The sequence below is a fragment of the Zeugodacus cucurbitae genome, chromosome 4, assembly GCF_028554725.1.
Source record: "Zeugodacus cucurbitae isolate PBARC_wt_2022May chromosome 4, idZeuCucr1.2, whole genome shotgun sequence".
NCBI classification, from domain to species: Eukaryota; Metazoa; Arthropoda; class Insecta; order Diptera; family Tephritidae; genus Zeugodacus; species Zeugodacus cucurbitae.
In genome coordinates, this window is record NC_071669.1 from 41,068,550 (window position 1) to 41,088,530 (window position 19,981).

Genomic DNA, 19,981 nt, shown 5'->3' on the forward strand with positions numbered 1-19,981 from the left:
ATTGCTAAGGGTGTTTGGCCTTGCTAGTAATAGCTTAAGTAAAACGGTAGAAATCAAATTGCGTGCCAAGACATTGAGTGAGATGGTTGTGCGAATAAACAGAATCGGAATAATTGTCTGTTAAATAAATTTTGTTTTGAAATCTGATAAATTCATACACATTCAAATAAGTATATAGTTTATAGAATCATAAATATAACTTTTTTTTCGATATCTCTTTATTTATTGAATCTGCTTTGTTTAAAGCCTAACAATAAGTATTAAAATCTTAAATCTATTTACAACTAAGTAAGCTCAAGAACGTGTTTGAGCTTTTTGGTAGAACGTTGCTCTTTAGTAGGCAGGTAGATCTCTTCTTTTTAAACGAGTTTGATTGGAATGTACCAAGGCATTTGTCAATGGGTTTGGATGTTCACGAAGTTTAGAAATATATTTCTTTCTGCTGTCCTCTATTTCCTTCTTTACCATAGGAATGTCAAGATCCTTATGGATATTTTCATTACGCATGCGAACAGCCCATGATAGTTGAGCCAAAAGTATCTCTAACATCTTTTAAAACTAACTGGTTGAAATATAGAAAATATATCAGTAGCCACATTAATATCGATTTAAAAATAAGTACAGGAAGAGATATTGATGAAAGCGTAATGGAATTCAATGATGTAATAACTAATGCAGCTGTCTTGGCAACACCTATAAGAAACGTTAAGGTTTTTAGAAACATGACTAATAATGAAATAGAAAAGCTTGTAAATGAGAAAAGGCAAGCGAGACGTGAATGGCAGTTAAGTCGTTCCCCTTCAACTCTGCGTCAACTGAAATCGGCTGTACGTATATAAAGCACCTGTGTCCAAATTCTAGCAAGAAAAACTCCCTTTGGAAAGCCCAAAAGTATTTTAAGCCTCCAGTCGATTCCAAGATGCTTATAAGACAGTCGAATGGTAATTGGGCGCGTAGTAATGAGGAAAAGACAAATTGCTTTGCAAATCACCTAGAAAAGGTATTTCAACCCAATGGCCCAAAAAACAACTTTAAGTTGCCAACTTTGCCCAATATTGCAAACGAGTCAAGCTTGTCTAATAGGACGTCTACTTATGAAATTATCAAGATCCTAAAAGAGCTAAATCCGAAAAAGTCTTCAGGACACGATAATATTACTCCAAAAATGTTAATTGAGTTGCCAAATATTGCTATATCAGTGCTCTCTTTGCTCTTTAATGCAATTCTTGGTTTCGGGTACTATCCAATTTCGTGGAAAAAGTCGCAGATCATCATGATAAATAAACCTGGAAAAGACTTAACACAACCATCTTCCTACAGACCAATAAGTCTCTTACCATGTCTTTCCAAAATATTCGAAAAAGTTTTACTATCAAAAATGTCTCCTTTCCTCCACGAAAATAATATAATACCAACCCACCAATTCGGGTTTCGTGCTAAACATGGCACAGTAGAGCAAGTGAATAGAATTACAAACGAAATCAGGAAAGCATTCGAGCACAGAGAGTACTGTTCAGCTATTTTTCTCGATGTAGCTCAGGCGTTCGATAAGGTCTGACATGAAGGCCTTTTATGAAATATCAAAAACGTTTTACCTTACGAATTGCATAAAACATTGGAGTCATATTTAAGAAATAGGAATTTTACAGTTAAAGTAGCAGATTTTATATCAGAAGTAAGCCGAAACAAATGCCCCATTAGTGCATCGAGAGTATTAGAGGAGCACCTAACTTGTGTCGAAGAATGGCTAGCCAACTGGCGTATAAAAATTAATGAGCAAAAATGCAAGCATGTTACATTTTCTCTAAGACCAGAAACATGTCGGACAGTTAACTACGCACTAACTACATATATTACTTAAAACAAAAATTAACTCTTTGATAAATGTAAATGTCATGAAAGCTTAGGTTATAGAAAAGAGTATTAATTTGTGAATAATGTGTAATTATATTTAAAAAATTCAACTCCATGATACTGGGTCTCATGCATAAAACGAGAGCTTGAGCTCGTACTCGATTTTTTGAGTAAAAGGTGCTTGTCGTATGCATAATAAAATTTGATGTATTTGCTTTTACTCACTGCTCACGCTTGATCTCGTCCTGGTCAGTTTGAACTAAGTTAGATTAGCTTGTGCTCATTTTCATATGCATAAGAACAAGCTTTTGCTTTCATTTGGTTCGATGATAGTAACATCAGCTGGTTAGCTAATTATTTCTTTCCAGTTGCAATTGGAGTGATTGATTGTTCTCATATAAAAGTTAGGTATGTAAAAAAATGCAGAATGCATTACTTATTAGGGATGGGAGCTATGGAATATGCCTATGGCTAATGACACCATTCCGGAACTCAACAAATGTTTATATTTATTTTGTTTTAGTTTTTCTACTAAAAATTCAGAAATGTCGTTAGTTTCTGGTTTATTATTATTATTTGATTCCACATCTACTTCACTTTCATTTGACGACATGTTTCCACTTTAATAACAATTAGACTTTTGATCTACCTTTGCTCAAGTAATTGCAATTGGTTTGAAATCATTTTTATGTATACGAAATTGAGCAAAAGCTGTTGCTATTTGATCGAACTTGACTTTTAGCTTTAACTTGTTCTTATACATGACACCCAATATTTCGTCGATTGAGTAGATAGAGAAATTATATTTCAGTAGTAACCAAGTGCATACCAAGACGAAGAGTTCCTTATTTAGAGTATGTAACTAATGCTAATACCATATATGCTCTTTATAGCCTATTTGGTTATTATTCAATATGTATTTGATCTCATTTCAACAACAAAAATAATATGAGTGCTAGGGCAGCAAAGCTTGTAAAGCAAAATTCCCCGCTGGGATATCGTTTTAATAAACGATACAAAATTACAGAATCGTGTCTTTTGCTGGAAGGTAATGTTGCAGTTCATAATTTTCTAAATCTTTACACTCACTTTATATTTTCTGAATAAAATTTCAATTTTCCTTTATCCGCAATCTTTTAATGACGTGTTTAGGATAGGAAATTCTTTCGAGGACACGTGCGGTGCATATATAATAGTATTTGATTTAAATTCCGCGCACATAGGCAATATTATCCTTTTTTCGCCGTAGTAACCTTCAACTTTGCAGACCTATATCGTATAAAACTTTGTATATTTACAAATAATTTATGCACATAAAATTGCCTGAAACCCTTTTTGATTTTATGACTTCATTTTCTGTACGTGTCACCAGCTTATTCAAAAACTTTTACAAAGTTTAATTTGGTGATTGAAATTAATGAGTTAACATTTTGTCTCTTCCGTTGGTAACAAATGCCTTCAGAATAGGGAACATTAAACCAATTTTCGGTGTCTGAGTTACTTTTAAACTTATTTCAACAAGGAAATGTTCATAAACTTATTCATACGCTAGCATGCGGAAGGATAGCAATATTAACTTGGGAATGTTCTTTTTGTTGAAAATATTTCCTTTAATACCTAAATTTGTATTTTCTTATAAACCTGAAAGTTATCCCAAATATGTCATATTCATATATCAGATGAACTCAATATACAATTTCAAAATACAAATGACACATATTAATCTATCCATGTCATCTAAGTACCTATTTCAATCACTTTCAGCACCAAACCATAGCTTATATTAAATATACTAGAGGGTATAAAACCTGAATAATAAAAGCCCATACTCGACACCACGCTAGATTAAATTTTACATAAATTATTATTTACTCTAATATATGCAATTCAATATATCATAATGAGTCACTCACAAATCTGCCTAATCATCATTATATGAAAATGTATACATATAGTGCACTTAGATAACTATGCAAATTGTGTCCTTTGCGCTAATTCACTTACCAGTGCATATTGCACGTCAATCGTAGTGGCATCTACTAGCTAAATTGTAGATAATTCCTCCGGGCTACATTCAAAATGTTCAACCAATCAACTCTCTAGCTCACTAATATTTCATATGCCAATCGCCGTAGGCCAATTGTAATCACATTAAACACATCCCACCTCAGTTCAAAGAGCAAAACTGTCTGCCTGGAGCAAATTACCTGTAGATCAGAGGTTTAGGTATTTGATATGATTCAATCTTGTCAGTTGGGTATTAATTGAAACACATTTAATGTTTCTGCAATATTGTTTTGGATTATTCATGCGCGAGTGTTTGACATATACATATAAAGTTGCGTTTTGTTGCAGTAAATGCCACGGCGTGGGTTTCACTAGTAATGACTTGCTAACTAAAGGATCCTGGTTGTAGTAAAATATTTAATTATAGAATCCCTTTTTTCCTTGTGTAGATGAAGTTTTATATTCATTTTGAAATAGATATAGCTATCAAATCAGTTGTCAAAGTAAATGAATATCTCTTTATAGAGGTGTATATTGGCTGTATACAAGTGTGATTCGACCGACGCTAATATATGTTGCATTAGTTTGGTGGAAAGCACTAACGAAAAAGTGCCAGATTAAACCATTGGAACAGGTTCAGAGGACCTGCTTGATAGGAATAACCGGTGCTATGAAAACAACTTCAACCAAGTCCTTGCAGGTTATCCTTGATATCCGGCTAATACATATCCAAGTGAAGTATCATGCTGCGCTTACAGCGTATAGCCTAAAGATCTTGGGCCACTGGACCCAAACATTGCACCTAACGGGGACATGGGATCATACTAAATCTGGTCACTGAACTCGTTTTGGATTGGTCGTGTGACCAAGAAACGGAGACTGTTGGGGAAATTAAAGCAACTTTCTCCTTCCCCAGCAGGGAGAATGGACTAACGATACAATCATAGATAGTATCAATGGTGAAATCTATATATTTACCGACGGATCAAAAGGTGAAACAGGAACGGGAGCAGGCTTCTTCTGTAAAAATCCACAGAAAGCAGCTTAAAACTAAACGACTACAACTCGGTATTTCAAGTTGAGATTGTCGGACTAAGGAAAGGCGCTAGTTGGGCTTGCGCCCAAACAAACAGGTCCATCACCTTTTTTGTGGATAGCCAAGCCGCTTTTATGGCTATCGGCTGCGCCAATACGAAGTCTCAATGCGTTAGATCATGCAAAGAGGCAATTAATCGACTAGTGGGAAAAAACTCAGTTAAAATTATCTGGGTACCCGGTCATATAGGTATAGAAGGAAGCGAAAAGGCAGATGAGTTGGCTCGCTCAGGGGCAGCTGGGAAGGCAGTTCCCTTAAACTGCCCCAGTCCTTTCAGTTTTCTCAAGCGCTGCCTAAAGCAATGGATGCTAGGGGAACATCTCAACATGTGCAACACGGGTCGTACCACAAAACTACTATGGGATAGTGTTGACACTGGACAGACCAAAAAACTTCTTACTTTAAGCAAAAGAGAACTAAGCTGTATCACAGGGGCGTCATCACGGGCGCCTACCTCTAACAGGCCACCTGGTGAGACTTGGTATAGTTGAATCGGCAGAATGCAGGGTGTGCGCGGAAGATGAGGAGAGACTAAAGCATTATCTCTGCGAATGCCCAGCCTTCTATAGGTTAAGAAGAGATACCTTCCCTGGCTTCCATTTCTCTAATCTGAGAGAAATTGGCCAGTTGGGATGGAAAAAACTCAGAAGCTTCGTTAAATCGACCGAGTTGTTCAGGTGATGCTTATAAGGATACCTTCGGGGAGCACAATGGGCCTAAAAATGGCCCGCACTTGGGCCATATTGCGGTCAGGCTCTCTTCGCCTCTCTTTTCAACCAACCAACCAATTAAGGAATGAATTAAATGAATCTTTGGATACACTCAAAATACTCGAATAAAGCGGAATCTTACAAAAATACAACTTTTGTAATTTTAAATTTTTGCGACCTTTCAGATACAACATAATATGTTATAATAAATTATTCTCGTAGGTTTCTGTTCTTTATTCGCTTCGGACAATAGTAAAAATTAGAGAATCTTAGAACACCTGCGTTCAGTTGCGATGTCTGCATCTATGCACATGCATATACACAAGTACCCAAACATTTGTTCACTTTGGCCGCAGCCATTGCCAGAAAAACCGAATAAATTGAATGAACAAATAGAATTTCTGCAGTAGTCATGCGGGCATTTCATGCCAACTTTTGCAGTGGTACGCACTCGACACTTCTGCTACATTCCTTCAGAAATTGTTTGCAGTTATACGTAGCTACTTGTAATATGTGTTATTTGGATTTTGGTGCAGTCGGGTTTCGCACTAACCTGCCATATATATGTATGTAGAAGTATATGTGAGTAAAAATACTACATGCAACCTGCATTCGCAGGGATTGCAATGTTCCATTACTCTTTCTGCGTATGAATGCAAGCGGAAATACCAACCTCATTTATTTTCATTTTCCTACTTTCACAGCACGCTAGATGGCTGGCTGACATATTGGCTTGCTGTAATGTCAACCGTCAAGTGTGAATGTTTTATATGCATATTTTCCTTTATAAGCACTTGCCACATAAGCTTTCGTGAATAAGTATATGTAAAAGCAGACTCATATTTTGAAGCAGATTGCAATCCGTGGCTATAGCTTTAAATTATTGTATGACTGTATGTATGATATTATATTTATGGTACGAATGCGAATTCTCTTTCTGGTCCATATCTACTATAAGTATGTATATTCTTCTCAAAGAACGTAATTTGTAATCCCTTCAGCGTTTTTATACTCTCGCAATATGTTGCACAGAGAACACTAGTTTTGACAAGTTTGACATTTTTTAGCATAACATCACTCAGAACGTTTTGTCATTTAATCGTGAATTATTTTATTTACAGGGAATTAAAAAATTCATCTCGGCCAAAAAATGGAATTAACTCGTGAACATTTTCGTGCGATCATATTTCACAACTTTCGACGTGGATTATCGCGACAAGAGTGAATCGATGAATAAAATCTTTGTATGGCTATGAAGCACTATCCTATAGCACTGTGAAAACGAATTCAATCGTGGCCAACGCTCGCTCAAAGACGAATTCCGTGAAGGTCGTCCAAAAACAGCCGTTGTGCCAGAAAACATCGATGCCGTACGTGAACTGATAATGCAAGACCGTCATGTAACATACCTTCAGATAGAGGCATGCCTATACATTTCTCCCACCAGCATATATTCGATATTGTATGAAGACCTGGCCGTAAAAAAAGGTTTGTTCTCGTTGGATCACGCACAATTTGACAATCGCTCAAAAAAAGGCTCAAAGAAAGTGCTTCGAAAATTGGTTTGAGCGCATGCAAAAGTGTATAAATTTTGATGGAGAATATTTTGAAAAACAATAAAACCATTTTCGTTGATAAATATTCCCATTTTAGGCCAAAAATATATATAGCAGCCCTCGTAATTGTATTTTTTAGTTTAATTATACTACTTTTATATAACAACAAATAACTTTAACAAAAATCATTAGTTAATTATTTAATTGTGAAAATGTGTATATGAATACACAATATACGAACGTACAGTACTAATGGATCATCACTCACCACCGATAATTAAATCAACATATCCGGCAAACTGCTCGAACGACTTTTGATACAAGCAACTCCTCTTTACCTTCATGATAATTGTTCAATGTGATAAATGGCTTGCTTGCAACATTACTTACTGAAAATAGTGATCTATTATATATGCCCTATATTGACTACCCCCTTCACCTAACGTTAAGTCACAACATAAGCAAATATTAGGCTGAACAATGCTGAGATTAGCCAAAAGCATAAAATTAATATATCTTTATTTTTTGAAATTTTGTAAATGGAGTATAAGGTGTATAAGTGGGACATTTCCACAATACAAATTCTCAATTTTTGCTTTTTGCTACTAGTTTGTTGATTGATCGCTGTAATTTTAAATAAACAAACGGTTGCTACGAGGTCTACAGTTAAAGGGTTAGATGGGTTTCTAAATTAGAATTTTTTTTTCATCTTATTAAATAGTGCAATATGTTTAAGATGTCCACCGCAAGGCTTGTTTTTGATACGTCATGAGAGATAAGTAGCCAACAAACAGGATTAAAAGTGAAAAATAGTCTATTCATTGTACATTCCTAGTATTAACGGTAATTGATAATCTTGTGAAGCATCCTGTAAAATTTACTTATATAGTCCTGCGGCCTTTACAAGAGACTACCCACCAAACCATTGCAACGTTTGTATAGTGACCACGTGGTGGAATAACATATTGTGCGTCATTGGAAGTTTTTGCGTAGATTCTGTCGTTCTGCTTATTAAACACTTTTTTAACAGTGAAGAGTCAATTGGTTCGAACTATGATCAATAGAACGAAAACCAAACATTCTCAAAATATTATTTTTTGAGGAGCTCATATATTTCACTTATGTTTTTTCATACTTATGTAAATCAAGCACTGCAATACGATTTCATTCTTTACAAACGCAAGCACTGAACAGTTATTATGACACTGCATACAAATTATACGCGTAATAAAAACACAGCTCCACATAAAATTGTCATGGCCTGGGGGTTTTACTATGCGTACTATATGTTTTTGACGTCGCTGAGTCCTTTTAACCCCATCAGATCAGGGTTTTGACATAATTCCGGAAAACCAATATGGCATGACAGCGTTTTTTAAACTTCATAGGATTCGCTTGTAACCCTCGAGTAACGAGTTTGAAGTGATCCCGGTGAATTTTTCAAAATAACGTCCACCAAATTCGATCCGCCATTTTGAATTTAAGAAAACCGACACCGGAATCGTAAAGTGACCCTTAAAACCCCCAAGTAGCGAGTTTCAATTGAATCCGATCAATTTTAAAAATCGCTATCCGCCATATTGTTTTTCTAGGGTTATTTAAAGTTCTGATCTGATGGGGTTAAATGAACCACGGACTCGGATTCGGAATCATCGACCTAAAAAAATATTGTACACATAGTAAGACCCCCAGGTCATGACAAATTGTGGCTGTGAAATTATCGGCACTTTTTTCTGCGAATTTGTTCTCGCTGTATGCAATGTGGACCGAATAAGCTCTAATACAATATTTAAATTTCTTTATCGTCTTGAAAAACGCATTTTCCATAAATTGAACTTTACTTTACAATTGCCTACTCAGTTCAAGGTAACACCTGTCTGTTTGATGACAGGAGATTATAGGAATGACATATTCAAAACCTGCATGAGTATAAAAAACCCTTAATCCGTAAAAAATATGTGCTCTGAAGGTTATGGACTGCTTGGTTGTTCAATTAACTACATAACGCATAGAATTTGAATTTAAGTTCATTCAACTGTAATATAATTCGTTGTTGGAGCAATCTAGCGAGTCTAACATTCTTTGTAATAGAGATTTGGACATATTCGGAAATATTTTCCATCCCAACTCTTACGCTTTAAGAAGTCTTCCTGCAGTTAAGTAAGAGGAACTGCCAATATGCTGTTATTGCTTCCTACTCTGTAATTCCTACTCAATATCAATAAGCCATAAAAACTTGCTTACTTGAACACAAGGTCGTATATTTGAGTTAATATGATATATAGCCTCACAAACAAATATATTTGAGAGAGTATCATTCAGACAGTCTAAGGTAATCAAGCCCATACATTGATTTATCGCGTATTTCTTTCGACGTTATTTAGTGCCTGTCAGACTGCCTGGACGTATTCGCTGCACATAAATTAAAAGGAAAATATTGTGTTTGCATACTCTCTTAGGCACTGCGCGTTTCAGCCGGCATACATTCTCTACTCTTATGTATTTATACGATATACATATATATATGTGCAACTTGTTGGCAACCCACTTTTACACTTTAATATTCGGAAGTAAATAGAGGAAAAAGTCTTATTCATTAAACGAAAATTTCTATTTCCATAACAATTATTCTAGCAACTGAGGTAGATATAACAGTATCTGTGTTGTTACTGTAAAATGTTTTTTTGGAATTTTCGAATATCTTTTATATACTTCGTGAACGTTATACTCTTGTTGTGTGCATATTATACTTTTCGCAATGATTCATAGGTTGTTGGCTTTAAGAACGTTATTTTGCGAATCGACAGGAGCTCAGACACTTTATTGGCAGCAGGAAAATGCATATTTGTCCAGTCTTTTCGGACTGACTTAGGTTCACTGTCGTTGTGCCCTGTTATTATTGTCTTTGTTTTCTCTTCTCTTCCATCCAGATTTTCTCGATAGCAGACACTTATGCCGGTTGTAAGTCACTGTTGTGTTGTCGACTTATGTTTGTTTTGTGGTTATCTTGGCAATAAACCAATTTTTATGCGTGACCAAGTATTGTTTACATTTATGGTGTACTCTTCGTACAAATTTATTTGCATTCCAGGTTTTCATATTCAGCATTACATTGAATAGAGACATGAAATGGTAGTAAAAAGTTTAAGCAAGAATCTGTAAAGTCGAGATGCCACATTTTATTTTTTTATCGGTTATTTGAAATTTTACTGTCGCTGATTTGCTATTGGTCTTTTAACGAAAGCTTTAATATATTTTTAGTTACGCAAAGCTTAATAAAAACACATCGTCGGGAATCTGTAAAGGTCTATGGAACCTAAGATTTTGGGTTGTTAACTTCAAAAATTAAGAATTGATTTTTACTTTCTTCAATGACCACGTTTCAATTCATACTACTAAGGTGTTAAGGCTTAAGGTGAATAGTGCTCAAAAGGTGGATTTGCTTGAATGACCTCTATATTCAACTGACCTTTATATAATAGAAAATGTGAATGCAAAAAACCGACGTGGAAAACAATTCCATTGTAAATAAATATAAATTAAAAAAGCTCCGTACCCAAGGCAGTATTTGAAGTTATTTCAAAAAAGGGAGGTTCACATATAATTAAACAATGTTCAAATTTCTTTAAAAAACAATAAATTTATAGGTTAAAAACAAAAACATTTTACATATTTTTAATTTATTTTAATTGTATTTACGAAATGCGCATTTAAGTAAGAGTTATAGACATTTCTTAAATTTGGGATTAGGGTTAAGAAAGGAGCAAAAATCTTCGCAAAGCTTGGTGAAGATAATTTTTATGTGACCTAACTGAAATTTTTCCCAAGTTTGATCAAAAGTACTGAACTGTACACTAAAGCACATTATCCAAAGGTCATGATATCACTTTTTTCGGACTGAATTGAATCTTAGCAGTGGTTGCTATTAAACGCAGCTTTAAACTTGTCTTGTTTGTCTGGGTGTTTGCACTGAAGTTTCCCCAAAAGTTTTACTTGAATATTTTTGGGTTTTTATATTTTTTTGCGGTTTTTATATATTTTTTATTGCGGTTTTGGGTTTTTATATTTTTTTCCGCGTAAAATATACGCATTTCCGTCGGAATATTTACTTATTAACTTACATACTTTTAAATATATGTATAAGCATACATGCCTTATAGATCGTGAAAGTAAAAGTTTTTAGCTCACGCACACTTCACTTGACTCGCTGTTTTGCCGACTTCGATGTAGTTCAACATCCGTTTTGCGTTTAAAAAACGATTTCTTTTGAGTTGAGACTGACATGTTTATGTATAATAAGTTTCGCGCTTGGTATGTATATGTATGCTTTATATCATATCAAGACACTAATTAAATAATAAGCACAGTTATTTTTAGATAAAACTGCCACGCCCACAAGATTGCGAAAACCAAAAACACATAAAGTGTCATAACTAAGCCATAAATAAAGCTAAAAAAAATTGGTACATAGGATCGCCCTAGTAAGGGCCATATTTGGATGTAATTTTTTTGTGGAAGTGGGCGTGGCCCTGCCCCCAAAAAGGTTTATTGTATATATCTTGCAAACCATTAAAGCTATATAGACCAAACTTTCTGCAGTAGGTTCCCTTACGTACCCCACCATACACCATGAAAATAGTTGAAATCGGATAATAACCACACCCACCTCACATACAAGGGTTAGGTTGAAAATTACTAAAAGTGCGCTAACTCACTAACGGAAAACATCAGAAACAATAAATTCTTCCGGAGAAATAACAGAAAGAAGTTGCACTCAGATCTTTTTACAAAATGGAAAATGGGCGTGGCATCGCCCACTTATGGTTCAAAAATCATATCTCAGAAAACTACTCTTCAGATTTCAATGAAATTCGGTACATAATACTTTGTACATACACTGATGACACCGATGGAAAATGGGCGAAATCGGTTCACAACCACTACTACTGTCCATATAACTCAATTCTGAGTTCCATCTGATTCCTTCACTTTATAAAATATACATAAGGAACCAATGAAGGTAGCGAAATAAAACTTTACGCAACTACTCTATATGATATTTGGCATCACTTGTGAAAAAATTGTCGAAATCGGACTATAACTTTTCAATGGATATCGAATATGGAAAACTCAGTGCCTTAGGGTAATTTTTCACCGAATGTAAATCTCTCAGGTATCTAAATTTAATACAAATGAACTCTTTTTCTTCTAATAGTGTGTCTCTGTACCAGAAATGGTTAAAATCGGGTCATAACTTCCCCTAGCTCTCATATACCTAATTATAGGATTTCCCAAAACACGATGGGCTTTAAGCTTAAAAATCGGTTAATATGTGAAATATCTTAGCCAAATTAAATGAGCATATAATCTTAGATGAAAATGGGTGAAAATGAGTGAAATAGGTTCAGGAATTACCTCAGCCTATATACTATATCTGATAATGTTCGTTATTCTATTGGACTTTAGGCCGAATACATGGGCCAAATTGCGAGTTATCTTAATAAAACTATATCAATAATGTTCGGTTGTACCTTTCCTTACTTGTTATTATTTCGCTGTCCTCTAAATTAACTAGTTATCAGACTTTGAACTGATAACTCAAGTTCAGTTTGTGCGTTCGTGATAACGAAAGTTAACTTCTGACACAATAATCTTGGAACAAAGTATATAATTTTCCGCACCGCCTGAACTTGGCTCATCTGCATATCGACCATAAAATCAGTGCACATTTTATATTCTTGCATAAATTCTCATTTTATAATTTTTTACTTGAAAGATCAAAAGCGAAACCATTTTGTGCACGTTCATTCGCCAGCCAACTGAGTGTGCTTGTTAATTCATGCTTGAGTCCCTCGTGCATTACTTACCGGCAAAGCATTTCGATTTGTGCGGGCGATGCGGCAGTGTCAGACAGCCAACTGTCAGTTAAGGAGGCTCGTTAGCCTAACAAGCAAACAGCACGCAGTGGGCTCAAGCATGCAGACGAGCACCCAGATAAAAAACCAAAAACCTACATGAGCCATTCATATTTAATACACACACATACATTTATTTAGATGTTTACGTTAATGCAAATGTGACCAACAATAGCTTGAAGTGGATACTTCGCCGCTCATCTGCTTACACTGTAAATAATGTGGCAAATCCAGTAAGAGGATGCGCTACCGTGTACATATTCATACATATGCTCGTAGATGTCTTCATGCTATCTATTTACATAAATGTGAATATGACATAATGCAGTCATAAATGCACTTGTGCCACTTTCGTTGACACCCAAGCCACAACGATAACACTTGAGTGCAGTAAAGTGCAGCAGACGCAGAGTATGGCCATGCCACATTTTACTTATATACATATGTATATTTCTATATATCTTCATATTTATATATATGTAAATCTGCATCAATTCACCAGTAGTAATAAGGTACTAAGGGCATGAATATATGTTGCTCGACCCTTGCAAATACAAATACGGTGTGGTAGGTTGCATACAGACTCCTTGCAATGTTCCCAAGTCACGACCTTGACATGCTTTTTTCACTGCTTTATGGGTATCCATTACGTATAACTTTTTGTTTTATGACATAATTTCTATGTGGTATGAATATATTACTACAGAAGGTGTTACTAAACCGCAAGGGAAATTCAATATATATGTATGTATGTGCATGTATATTCACGGTGTAGTCAGTTGTACTTATTTGGTTGTGTATTTGTTTCTTAAAATAAATTATCGCGAAATTCTAGTAAATTATTACTCTTTTCACAAATGAATTGAAAACGGCTTGGATGGTTAGAAAGGTTAGAAAAATCCAACCTACATATTGTATATTATAGTGTCTTGTGTTAATGTTGCCTTTTATAGAAATTCCACAATTTTTTTTACTAACATAATACAATACTAGGTAGTCTAAACATAATATAAATACTTTTCATTTTAGAATCCATTTAAAAGAACAATTTTAGACCTGTTGCATCAATATAGACGCCAAAATGTCATGGGAAAAGCATTTACTGATACTTGATACCTTTGCATCAAAATTAAACTTTTTCTGTTAAATCCTTCACATAATAATAAATATATGTTTGTGTATCAGCATGTCTGCATTTTTTACTTTAAATATACTGACTTTATATGCTTTTAACGTTTGTATTCTGGCCTTGGTCCGAATCACTAACCATTGTTTTGATATCTGTAAGCTGCAATGGCAAGTATAGTTGTTTACCTTTCACTTAAAACGGCTTTGTACTCGACACTCCTGCAATGACCCTATTTCTAGTTAGAAACAATAAAGATAACAACAAAAGTGGAGCTTCATATCTTTGTGTGTCCACAATGAGTTATCTTTACATGTTTTTAATTTTCTCACAAAGCGCAAGGCTTTCTTTAATCATTTCTTTTGTAAGATAATAGAAGTAACAATGGAATAAAAGAAGACTGAAGCTAATGAGACTCATATAGCTGTTATAGTTATATGTATAAGTGAAATAGTTTTTGAGATTATGCAAATCAATATGTGAAGAGCGAATTTAAAAACTAAATGATTTAGATGCGGAAATATATAAGCCAATGCATCCTTAGCTATAAAGAAATGTGGGAAAAGTAAAGAATTATCATAAATATTTAAATTTTGATTTAAATAAAATATTATGATCAACTTAACGTGCTGCTTTTAGGCTTCAAACTGGAGAGGCGTAGCTGGTTTATCAGCGAATATAATTGTCTTTCCAAACCCTCGCAAAAGGCTTTCTAACTGCTTTCTCCTAATAAAGTCATAATTTCTATGGTTTGATTCAGTTTGAAACTATTAAACTTTAATAGTTTAACTACTAAGTATTGGGGAAACAAGTAAGGAAAGGCTAAGTTCGGGTGCGACCGAACATTTTATACTCTTGCAATTTATTGATGTAATTTTATTTATAATTAATATCAATATAATAACGAAAATCGTCATTCAGTCGACTCTCGTTAATTCAAACCTGCGATAATTCGAACCTCCCTATAATTCAATGTTATCACGAGTTCCCTACAAAATCTCTTTATATTTCGAACTAAATCAATACATTTTCATACACTTGGTAATTCGAACGAAAAAATCATTGCTATTTAACAAAACGACGCGTTAATTCGAACTCATCAGCGTCCAACACTCGACAATTCAAAGTTGCAGAGAGAAGAGGCGGAAAGATTGTAAGTACATTTTGCGACAAGTTCAAACTTGTACCAAGATACACGGGCCTTTGTTTTTGTTATGATTAGTTTGACTATTTGACGCACACACTTTTCACGAATGGGTTTGTTTAGTAATTCAGTTACTGTTACTCTTTCGTTGGTATGCAGATTAAAAGTTTGCGTTAGTTATGAGCCCTAGAAAGTGTAAATATTTGACGATTGCGTTGTGAGTTTTTCTGATTTTGTTTAAGTGGATGAAAATGTTGCTGTCTCAGGTTCACTAACCGATGGCGAAATTTTATCTGCGACAGATACAAAGTAACGATGAAGATGAGGACGATACATCGGAACCTTTGGCAGAGCTGTCAGTTAAGGAAGTAAGATCCTCATTTGATACCTTACAAAGCTTCTGCCTACAAAACGAAAGTGATGAAAAAGCATTTCAGACACTTTTTCTCTTAAAAAAAGTTATTGAGCAGTGTGAGCAGCAGAATTGTGCTTTAAAGCAAACCAGTATAACAAAATTCTTTCGGAAGGTTAATTAATTCACATTACGAATACATGTAGGTACACGAATGTACCTCTTAATTCTTGTCATTATATTAATAACTAAAAAATTAACCAACACTTAATAATTCGAAGTTTTATTGATTTTCTCTCACAAATTTCGAACCATTTAATATTTCAAACACTCGATAATTCGTAATATTTCAAGAGTCCCTCGAGTTTCGAATTAACGATAGTCGACTGTATATAGTATTTTAGGGCTGCGGTAATTCCTGAGCCGATTTAACTAATTTTCACCACCAAGGTACACTATATTCAAGACTATACGCTCCCTTAATTTTCCTAAGATATCTCACATATTAACCGATGTATGCGGAATAAATTTTTTTTTTTGAAATTTTGAAAAAACCTATAATTAGGTAGATATATGGGATCTAACAATATCTCTACAAAACTAATACGGCTATGTAAACTGACGTTGAGCAACAGCAAAAGCTCCGTCAGGATCGGGAAGGACCTCTCCGAGCCGTTCGATACCAAACGAGGCTTCAGACAGGGTGACTCACTATCGTGCGACTTCTTTAATCTATTACTGGAAAAAATTATAAAAGCTGCAGAGCTAAATAGAGACGGCAAGAGTGTACAGCTGCTGGCGTATGCCGATGATATTGATATCATCGGAAGCAACAACCGCGCCGTTTGTTCTGCTTTTTCCAAACTAGATAATGAAGCGAAGCGTATGGGTCTGGTGGTGAATGAGGACAAGACGAAATGTCTCCTGTCATCAAACAAACAGTCAGCGCACTCGCGTCTTGGCTCCCACGTCACTGTTGACAGTCATACCTTTGAAGTAGTAGATAGTTTCGTCTACTTGGGAACCAGCGTTAACAACACCAACAATGTCAGCCTTGAAATCCAACGCAGAATCACTCTTGCCAACAGGTGTTACTTTGGACTGAGTAGGCAATTGCAAAGTAAAGTCCTCTCTCGACGAACGAAAATCAAACACTACAAGTCGTTCATTATTCCCGTTCTGATGTATGGCGCCGAAGCGTGGACGATGACAACATCCGATGAGACGACTCTTGGGGTTTTCGAGAGAAAGGTTTTGCGTAAGATTTATGGTCCTCTGAACATTATCAACGGCGAATACCGCAGACGATGGAACGATGAGCTGTAGGATTTATACGACGACATTGACATAGTTCAGCGAATAACGCTGGCTAGGTCATGTTGTACGAATGGATGAAAACACTCCAGCTCTGAAAGTGTTCCATGCAGTACTGGACTGCATGGAGGAAGCCGCGGAAGAGGACGACCTCTACTCTGGTGGAAAGACCAAGTGCAAAGTGACCTGGCTTCACTTGCTGTTTCCAGTTGGCGCCAAAAAGCAAAAAGGAGGAACGAGTGGCGCGCTCTGGTGGATTCGGCTATAATCGCTTAAAGCGGTTCCTACGCCAAATATATATATATGGGATCTAAGGGAAATTCTGACCCGATTTTAATAATTTTTGGAACAGAGACAAACTTTTAGAAGAAAATAATTTCCTTTGAATTACATTAAAATATCTCAAAGATTTATTTTTTCAATTAGAAATTACCATGTTCGATATCCTGGGCATTGAAAAATTATAGTCCGATTTCGACAACTTTCCACAAGTGAAGCCATAGATGATAAACAGTATTTGTGTAAAGTTATATAAATTGAGTTATCTATGTATATGAACAAAAATCTATTACATGGCGGGTCACGCCAGCTTTTGCAAAAATATTCAATACTGTATTAAATTTTATATCTTTATTTATGGATTAGCTGTAACATTTGAGAGCTTATTGATTAACGCCATTTTGTGAGCGTGATAAGTGTCCAATTGCGCCCATCTGTGGCGCCAAAGAATATGTGAACCAAGTTTCATTAAGATATCTCAATTTTGAATCAAGTTATCGCTTGCACGGACAGACAGACACTCGTCCCGTCATCCTGATCATTTCGAGATATGTATATATCACCTAGATCTAACCCGATTAGTTTTAGGTGATACAAATAAACTTTAGTTTAAGGAAACTATTATATTTTGTGCAACATGCTGTGTAAAAAAGGGCATCTGTAAAAGCGCTTTATTCGACTTATAATATTAATATCAATTCATACGCTTTAAGCCCTAGCTTTTTACGCCACAGCCTTTGCGAAATTCCAATTACAATTGTATGCAGATGTATCATTGTGCTATGGAAGCCAGTTCCAGCGCTTTAATTGAAATATTTTAATCCTACAATTATCATCGGTTTTTCGCCATTCACGCGCTTTTTGCTTTCAGCAGTGAAACTGATGCATTACATTGACACACTTATGCGCTTTTTGTTTGTAGGCGTGGATGGCCCTGCCCGCTTTTTATACAATATGAGCGCATATGCACATATGAATTTGCGTATATACTGTATGTGAAGAAATTAATTAAAAACTTAACCAAGAATTTCAATTAAATATAACATTGGAAACAGTTGTAGTTTTTACGCCTTCACTTTTTTGCGATCTAGTTACAATGTTTATGTAACAGCAATATTTTCCACCTTGACTTACTTTTCACTTTTATGTTTTGTATTCCATTTCAAAACATTTTTTCACCCCAAGGTTTTATGCGGTTTAATGCAATATCCAATACCAACAAAAAATTCTCAAGAGGTATCGCGCAGCCTAAATAACGAGCGGAACTAATGCACAAGTAAGTCTTTAAATTTTTCATTGGATACTTCCGCTATGCTTTGATATTTCCAAAGGCACTCCGGTTAAATTATATCACGCAATCTGAATTTTGCTTCATATTTTCTGTAGTTTCCTGACAAAATTCTATGGATAGAACTTCTTTAATAATCAATTTTTTCGTACGCGGAATTATATAAATATAAGAAAACCTCGAATTTCGATGAATTGTGAGAATTGGAATTATTGAATGTATATTGAAAGTACATATATATAAGTGAAGAAGATCGTATATTTTTAAGGATTCCATGTATTCTGTAGATCGAATCAGAGATATGCATGCCGTTCCCGCACTGCCAAATTGTGTAGTTAAATGCAGCACGCTGAAGGCAACATCAAGCAGAAAGAATAATTCAACAGCAGCATAAACCGAACATATGGCAAATAAGTATTTGTAACTGAAAGAGTACACAGAAAACAAGATATGTACACATAATTGCGAGGTGAACCGCATAGCCAACGCGCTAACAAGCACCGGAAACCAAAACAAAAGGAGGCCAATAACAAATGAGCTTACGTAGCGTTAACAACTGTAATGGAACTATCATATGTTGTATAACTCGAAAGTCGCTTGTGTACCTTAACCTGTAATCATGTAACTATATGCATGTATATAAGAACGAACGACTATATACTTGTGAACCTAGATGTATACTATTAACATATGTGAACATTAATTTCGTTGATATGTTTTATATACACATCCGTGTAAGTTCTCCTACTAACATACAGATTTGGTTGGCTTCATTATGTGCTTGTGGCATTTTAAATGTGGTATCATGCTGTTTCACGGTTTCCTTTCACATCTACCGAAATTGAGTTGCATTGAGAACGTATCACGCAACCTAACCTGTTTTAAGTTACTAATGTTGCAAATTTAATTACTTACCACACGGTATTGCCATTACACGTAACATTTTACGATTGTTATGGCAAAGAAGTCTTTGTTATCAAGATGGGAGTATCGCGGAAAATACAGAGCATTTAGTCTACATAACAACCCTGCCTACCTCCTTAAATACTTAATTCAATGTATTTGATATGCATTTAAAACTTATAAAACATAACTTGTACCGATTTATTTTAAATGCGAAACCAATCTCAAATAAGTTTAATATATATTTTACATAAGATACTTCAGAAATGAGTTGCTTTGATTAAAAGATCCAATATACAATTTTTTTTCTATAGCCAAATTACTGATTTTTGGAAATATGTCAAATTTTAAAAACTAGAATTAAAGTGTCTCTTAGTAATAAATTGGAAACATTTGTGGAAAAGATGGTATGGACTACATATTGACTTCCAGAAAAA

The 19,981-nt window shown here is 35.0% G+C and overlaps 1 long non-coding RNA gene across 1 annotated transcript; it reads left to right on the forward strand.

Annotated features, from left to right (window-relative positions):
* Positions 1–18,685: 18,685 nt before the first annotated feature.
* LOC128921454 (uncharacterized) lies at positions 18,686–18,971 on the forward strand. Its single transcript, XR_008470897.1, has 2 exons — positions 18,686–18,870; positions 18,929–18,971. It is a non-coding gene; the product is annotated as an uncharacterized LOC128921454 (long non-coding RNA).
* The last annotated feature ends 1,010 nt before the right edge of the window (positions 18,972–19,981 follow it).